At 44.4% G+C, this 7623-nt stretch overlaps 1 long non-coding RNA gene across 1 annotated transcript; it reads left to right on the top strand.

Annotated features, from left to right (window-relative positions):
- Window positions 1-6268: 6268 nt before the first annotated feature.
- LOC137666028 (uncharacterized) lies at window positions 6269-7058 on the top strand. The gene is made up of 2 exons (XR_011048584.1): window positions 6269-6358; window positions 6760-7058. It is a non-coding gene; the product is annotated as an uncharacterized lncRNA (long non-coding RNA).
- The last annotated feature ends 565 nt before the right edge of the window (window positions 7059-7623 follow it).

The following is a 7623-nucleotide window of genomic DNA, read 5'->3' as shown; positions in this document are numbered from 1 at the left end:
GCTTTTTTATTCAATATGGAAGCGAGGAATTGAATTTACTCATCAAGCCCAGCTGCTGAACATGGAGAGAGAAACATATACTGCCTATCAAGTTACCTGAAGAAGTGCCCAGAAAATCAGTGATGCCTCTCTTGCCTTGTCAGAAGCAGCTGCTTTGCTCTGGTGGCACTCAGAAGTCAGACACATTCATCAGTACTGGCCCGTATTAGATAAATGACCTTGAGGTAAAAGATGGTGTCAGACTAGCACTGTTATTTCTTGTTTACTGATCTGTTTTTCCCATCCATCTTTATTTTCCTGGTAGTATTCCATTTCTACGATAAGAATATAGACATGATTAGTAAGTAGAAGCTGGCTGCTTCCAAACACTACAAATTGTGTCATTTAAAAATGTATCTGTACAACCACTGCCTCATGCTGTTTGCAGCTAAATTCTCTTTTGATTGAGCCATTAGTGGCAGTGAAAATTGTGTCTCCCATAAGATAAAGTTCCTCTTCACTTTACATGAAGGCATGAAATAAGCTGGTGTGTAGCAAGTAGAGGTATTCACAGCAGGGACAACGTTCAGAACTTCTGAGCAAGGAAGGGAGCGTATTTTTAAAGCTATGTTGTCAGCCAGGGAATTTGGCTGCTTAAAAATCCACAACAAGCTTATATGTGTACGTAGGTGTCTGAATACCTAGGAGACTTTCAATAAATGCATCCAGCATCAAATATTGTAATAATAATGGTAAATATTGAGGCATAGAAAGGCAGTTAGGGTCTGTTTCTGTTTCTTTTTCTATGACTTGCGATGTGACCCTCATTGAGTCTCTTTGTGCCTCAATCTTCTCACTTCTAATATTCATTTAAGATAATAAGATAAAATAAAAGTTTATGCACCTTAACTGTTTTCCTCCAGCTCTAGGTTTTGGTCAGGTCACCTATTAATGAATTTCCTATGTGCCTTACATCACTGTGTGAGATTTCACTGAATGTTGATGAGCTTTGAGATACTTGAATGAAAAGCATTATTAGTATATAAAATGTCTCCCTTGAGAAGTGTCTTAATGATGAACGTGCCATTCTGTGAGTCTTCCTAGAAGGCAAGAGTCATAATCCTGTGCATATTAGTTTAGCACAGGTAAAGCACAAACCCGGAGTGTCAGGGGATGTCAGGGGGTCACAATTTCTACTCATTTGATACCAATGAGTCTCTCTTAAAATAATACATTAACAGTTTCTAAAACCAGTCATTGAGAATTATCCCACATCATCAAAACGTTGCCATTTATAATGCACCTATTATCAATGCCCTTTTCCATTGCAGCTTCTAATTATCTGAATTTGACACTGATTAAGTATATTCATGACTTAGAAACTGGAATAAGGCAGCATGTTAGAGGAAGATAACACAACTTACTCTGGTGAAACGACAGTACTTTTTTTCTAAATATGCCCTTTAAACAAAAAGTTAATTCTGGAAGGAAGTACAGAATTATGTTCGTTGTCATTATTCTTGGTTAGGTAATAAGAAGTTCCCAAAGTCTGGTTTTTGCTTTGAGTACCTGCTGGTCTGCTGATTGAGGCTGAGGAAGTTTTGGATCCTGCTCTTTTTTCTTGATCTTGTGAATTTGTTCAGTGCTGTTGTTGTGTAAATGACTGTAATATCACTGCTCTGGCAAAATGATACATTGTCTTGGTTCCACTCAGGTATTAGGACTTGGTTTCTATTGGGAGCTATTTTCTTCATTACATATAGCATACATCTAAGGAGTAACATGGATGTAAATCCTTTGATTTTTATTTTTTTTAATTTATTTTTGAGCATGGAGGGTAAAACCTGTATTGTTCACATATAGTTTGGCATTTTTTTTTGTGGTTTGACGAATGCCTGTCATTTTTGTTATTTTACTGATGGCTTTTGATTTCTTATTGAGGAGGTCTGAAAAATTGGCTTCTGGAGTTCTAACAGCAGCTGACTGTGAGCTGCTATCACGTTTATTCAGATTAATTCCTTCATTTTTTGCCGCTTTTATTTCATATACTCAAGCCATAGAACATGAGATAGAAATGTGGTTTGGAGAGAACTCAGTCTTATTTTTAGTCCTCTGTAAAGGTCAGGTTTTTTGTCTTTATTTTTATGTTACATGCATTGGGTTTCTCTTTTTAAAGGGAGCCATATTAACTGCTGTCTTATTACAATACGGATATTTTTTGCAAATATGAAATCATCCCTGTTAGTTGTGCCAGTAGCAGCAATGTCAGGATGCCTGTCACGCATGACTGTATTTCGAGCTCCGTGTCGGCGAGAGCTCCTCTACGCCACACGATGTGACAAAGTTTAATGTGCTCAAAGCAACCATCGGCTTTTTGGGATATTTTTGGGGATATTCCAAACATCCTGGGTGTTTGGAATATCCCAGCGCCATGAGGTATTCAGATTCATCTGAAAAGGATACGCACACTTCTCTTTGTAGACTAAGGACAGATTACGTCGTAGCGCTGGGCTTCAGGACCTGAAACCTCATTTGCCTCCTCAAGGACTACTAGCAAGTTGGAAAACCACCATGTATGAATGACTTTCAAATGCAAATGACAAGCTAACATTTTTATTATTGAAACCACATTATGAAACTGCTACTTTTATGCTGATTTCTTCAATATTCTAGATTAGATTTCTGGACATTAGGAAGACAGCTCTCATCAGACTTTGTGAGTAAACTGATTAAGCTTAAAGTAGGTGTTTTTTTCTTGTCAACAGGCAATTGTAATGTCGATTAACTTACATGAAACAGAGGGAAATAAATATATACAGTTCAGTTGTTCCTCTTCCTACTTTCTCCTCGCTTAATATGGTAAGTGTGTACAGGTGATTTATCATTTTCAAAGCAATGTGTTGTGATATCAGAAAGAACAATCATATCTGGGATACAACGTAATTGATACACTATGAAAAAAATGTGGATTTTATTTTAATGAAATTTTCCGAAAAACTTGATGAAAAATACACAAAATGCAATCTCTGAGCATGATCATCTAGAGACAATAATTCCTCAAGAGGATCAGTAGGATATTTTCTTTTACAGATCTCGTCTAATTTAAGTACAGCCCTGGAAACAGATGCCAGCAGAACCCTGGGTGTCAAGGGAGAGGAAGAGGGAGGGAAAGACGAGGTGATTTCTAAGACAAAAAGAAGTCATTGAGTTTAGGACAAGGTCAAAAGAAAGCAGGATTTCATCCTTCAATAGATTGAACATCCATTTCTGAGTGTGTACCAACATACCTGTGGGCAGTTATACGCATATGCAGATATCGTACATGACCTGGGTGTGCAACACAGAGAGACGTGTATTTGACAACTTTCTGCTAATTAGTCGTTAGCCTGTAACTTCAGTTTGTGAAATTAAGCATTCTTACGGGTTAAAAGGCTATTATTGAGAAGCAAATCTTGTGGTTCTTGTTTGTGCTTACTAAGAAACAGTAAGGAAGTTGCAGGTGGTTTAGTAGAGGAATGGGATGGTTGAGATCACTGGCTGGTTAAAAAGTGGATTAAAGGGAAATCAGCCTCATTGACCGTAGAAGAGAGAGGTGACAAATTTCCAGAGGCAAGTAGGAATGAGATGTCTTCAGAAGTCTGTATTCACTCTTCATCTGTTTTTCATCCTATGATAAGAGATGTGAGTACTACTGATGAGTGTTGACTTTTGAGTCATGTTACATTCTTATTTCAGAAACCAACTGCAGGGAGTAATACGAGGTAATTAGGATTGATACTTAGCTCTTCTAAGGAGTTTGCATCTATAGACAGGAAATCCCTTTAACCGCTGTCGTTATCCACATTTTACAGGTGGAAAATGTCACACACAGAAATGTGGAATAACCTGACAGAGGAGTCCCAGAGCCGGGAACTGAGCATAGTCCCTGAATCCCTAAGTCAGTGTCACAACTATTTTCTGCAGTTCTTGGCATCTCAGTGACTTAGTGTCAAGTCATTGAGATGCCAAGAACTGCAGAAATTAGTTGTAGCATTGTTTAAAGAACCATGTGAGAGATGGTGAATAGCAGAGGACACCTCCCACTGACTTTAGTGAAGCCAAGATTTCACATGGGCATTGAGTGTGATAGAAGAGGTAGCCTGTTATACCACATAAGTTGTGCATGTGAAAAATGACTGAAACCCAACACTTCAGTTATGCTCCTCCAGACAGTTCTAATCCTAAAGACCTATTACTTGAAAATAACTTTGATACTCAGGGCAAACAGGTAGTGATGACTGTAGGATTAACAAGTTCTAGACAATGGGGTAAGGCAAAAATAAGAAAATTAATTTGGAATTAGAGAGTTTTTGAGATTTTTAAACAAACTGGAAGATTTCAAACAAAAGTGAAATTATGCTGAATTTTTAGATAGCAACTTACTAACTTGGTACTATAATGTGTTGCAGGTTTTGACAACCTGGGTTTTGACTGGTTTACATGACAGTTTTTGTCTACGCTTTTATTTTACATGGTTTCATTCACCAGAGAGTCTAGCAAAATATAAATGCTCTGTGTCAAAGAGCCCTAAAAGATATCTGAGCTTTCTGTCTATGCCTTTACACTCAGCTCTTAAAGAGCACAGTGAAATACATTTCAGGACAAACATTGATCAAGATCTACATTTACAAAGGTGTTTGTGCCAGATGGTGTTGCCTCAAAAATGATGAAGTACTCTGGAAGTAAAGTCATAGAAGACAAGTTAGTTAAACGGGGCAGCTGGACAAAACTTTCAGTAAATGGCAGAAATTAGAGTATAAGGCATATGTTTAGCGTGTTCTGCTTTGTCCTGTTCATACAATTTGAAGCCAGAATGATGGAACACTAAGTGTTTTAGTCTGACCTACTAGATATCCCTGGCCACTAAATTTTATCCAATTATACTTGTGGTAAGTCCAACTACTTCTATTGGGATACAGTCTATTTTCCACAAAGACATCTTGTTTTAGTTGGAGATTTCCAGAGAAGAGAACACAGCTTCCCTCCATAATTTGTACCAATGATTACTCACTCCCATTGATAACATTTCTAAATTGAATTTGTCCGACTTCAGCTTCCAGACGTTGCCTCTATATTATTCTTTCCCTCTACAAGATTAAAGGGCCTTTTAATTCCTGGTATTTTCCCCAATTAAGGTATGTATGTGCTGTTATCAAATTGCTTCTCCTTCTTAGTATGGTAAGTGAACCAACTTCTTTTAATACAATCCTTAAATCAGCTTTGTGGCTCATCACTTCACTCTCCCGTATTTTTCAAACATGCCCCTATGACTACGTGTGCCAGACGTGTAGCCAGCATCCCCATGGGCAGCCTGGATGCTGCAACACAGGGAGATGAAATTAACTCCTTGCTCCTCCTCACCTTCTCATACTTCATGAAACCGTTGGTCAACCAGCTGTTGCTTAGCACTTGCCTTTTTTAATCCAAGCCAAATTAAATGAGTTACCAAGTCCACTTGGCATGTAAGGGGCTACAACAGAAGCGTCTGTGCTCATGGCAGTGATAAGACAAGAGGAAATGTCCTCAGGTTGCGCCGGGGAGGTTTAGATTGGATATCAGGAAAAATTTCTTCACGGAAAGGGTTGTCAAGCACTGGAACAGGCTGCCCAGGGAAGTGGTGGAGTCACCATCCCTGGAGGTGTTTAAAAGATGAGTAGATGTGGTGCTTAGGGACATGGTTTAGTGGTGGGCTTGGCAGTGCTGGGTTAACAGTTGGACTCGATGATCTTAAAGGTCCTTTCCAACCAAAACGATTCTATGACTCTGTGAGCAGGCCTGCTGCCGCGCCCGGCCTCCCACCACCCGGGGAGCAGCCGCGGGTATGCCTGGAGCCCCGCCACACAACAAACTCCCGTGCCGGGTGCTGAGGTGGGAAACGGGGACCCCTCGGTGGCCGGGGCCGAGCACGACGCCTCTGCTGGGAGCTGACAGCAGCGGGGCCCGGGGAAAGGCAGGAGGCCGTCGTGGCGCCGGGGGACTCAGGAAAGCAGCGGCCGCTGGCCCGCAGGCGGGCGGCCGCCTCAGGACATGGCGGCGGGCAGGCGCCGTCCCGCGGGGCTGCCCCGGGAGGGCGGGCCGCTCCCCGCCCGCCTGCCTGCGCCGGGGCGGGGTGCGGAGGTGTGACCGTCGGTGTGACCGCTCCGCGGCGCCGCCTCCCCGCCGGATCCCCTCCTTCTCACTGCCCTCGCAGCCGGGAGGCGGCGCGGAGGGGCTGCCCGTGCGGTGGGGCGCGGTGCGGGAAGCCCCCGAGCCGAGCCGAGCCTCCGCGCCATGCCGGCCGCCGCGCCGCCCCCGCTGCACCCCGCGGCGGGCTCCTGCTGCCCCTACGGCCGCTGCGCCGGTGAGTGCCCCCTTCCCTCGACACCCCTTCGCGGTGGGCAGCCCCTGCGCCCCATCACCGGCCCTCCCCCTGCCCGGCAGGTCGCCATTGGGGACGGGGGGGTCATTTTGGGAGGAGGGGGGCGAGCTGGGGGCGCCGCGCCCCGGCTCCGGGGGGGTGGAACTTCCACCCCCGCCCCGGGTCCTTGCGGGGTTTTGGTGAGCGGGGGGAGCTTTGGGTGGCGTTTGGGCTTGACCTGGGGGCTGGAGAGGGCCGGGGGAAGGAGCGGTTCCCGCTTGGCGGTGAGGCTGAGGAGAGGGCATTGGGAGGGAAGGCAGGGTTTAAATAAGGGGGTCCCCAAAGGTGCGAAGCTGGGGTGGTTATTCCACCGTGCCCCTGCAGTTACTTTTATTTTTGATTAGAGAGAAGCTCTCCCCCACCTTGTACCACAGTGGAGATTAATGAAGGATTCGTTGCCCAGCCTTTGGGAAGCGAAACAAGAGGGTACTGCTACACGGAGAGCAAGACTGCTGCTTCCCCCAGGGGTGCTGGGTGGGGGTCAGGACCTGTGCTCCTTTTCCCAGGCTGAGAGACCACCTCAGCAGCCGTGCGAGAGACGGGAGCGAGCTTTGCAGTCTGAATGTGAAGTCAGCGCTTACCGTTCCGAAAGGCACAGCACAGTGTCATCTGTACTGCGATAAAAATCGAGGATTAGAAGTAACTTGCGCTCTTAGTAGTCGGTGTGAGTAGAGTTCGCTTGGAACGAGCGCTCGTGGGCTGCTCAGCACCGATGCTCTGCAAAAAAGTGAATAGCACGCGGTGAAAAGATATTAAGCTGTTGCACAACTGTGGGTTAAAACACGCTTAAGGGTTGTGAATTTTCCGTCAGCTGGGAAATTACTATAGCTGGAGCTATGTGAGTTACAGGCACGGGCTCAAAGGGTGGGGAGGGCTGTTGTGTCAGGTGTGGGTGCTGTGATGTGGTAGCCAAAGCCCTCTGGGGATGACTGCTGGTTGTGCCCTTGTAACCCCTGACTTTTGTAGTTATATCAGTTTGCTCCTATTTAATAACAGATATTTATAGGAAAACTGTTCCATAACTTTTCACTGTGCAGCGTTGTTTTCTGCTTTCCTCAAGGGGCATTCGGTACACAATGTCAGCAAGACTGGACGGGCTGCTGGTTTGAACTAATGGAACAGCTTTCAGGTTGTGAGACACTGTGGTTGGAAACAACCCCATAAACTGAAACTTTTGCTACACTGTGTACTGGAAGGTTTCCTTTTTT

This window comes from Nyctibius grandis, chromosome 7 (genome assembly GCF_013368605.1).
Source record: "Nyctibius grandis isolate bNycGra1 chromosome 7, bNycGra1.pri, whole genome shotgun sequence".
Classification (NCBI taxonomy): Eukaryota; Metazoa; Chordata; class Aves; order Nyctibiiformes; family Nyctibiidae; genus Nyctibius; species Nyctibius grandis.
Note: the sequence above shows the minus strand (reverse complement) of the source record. Positions and strands in the feature narration are given on the sequence as shown.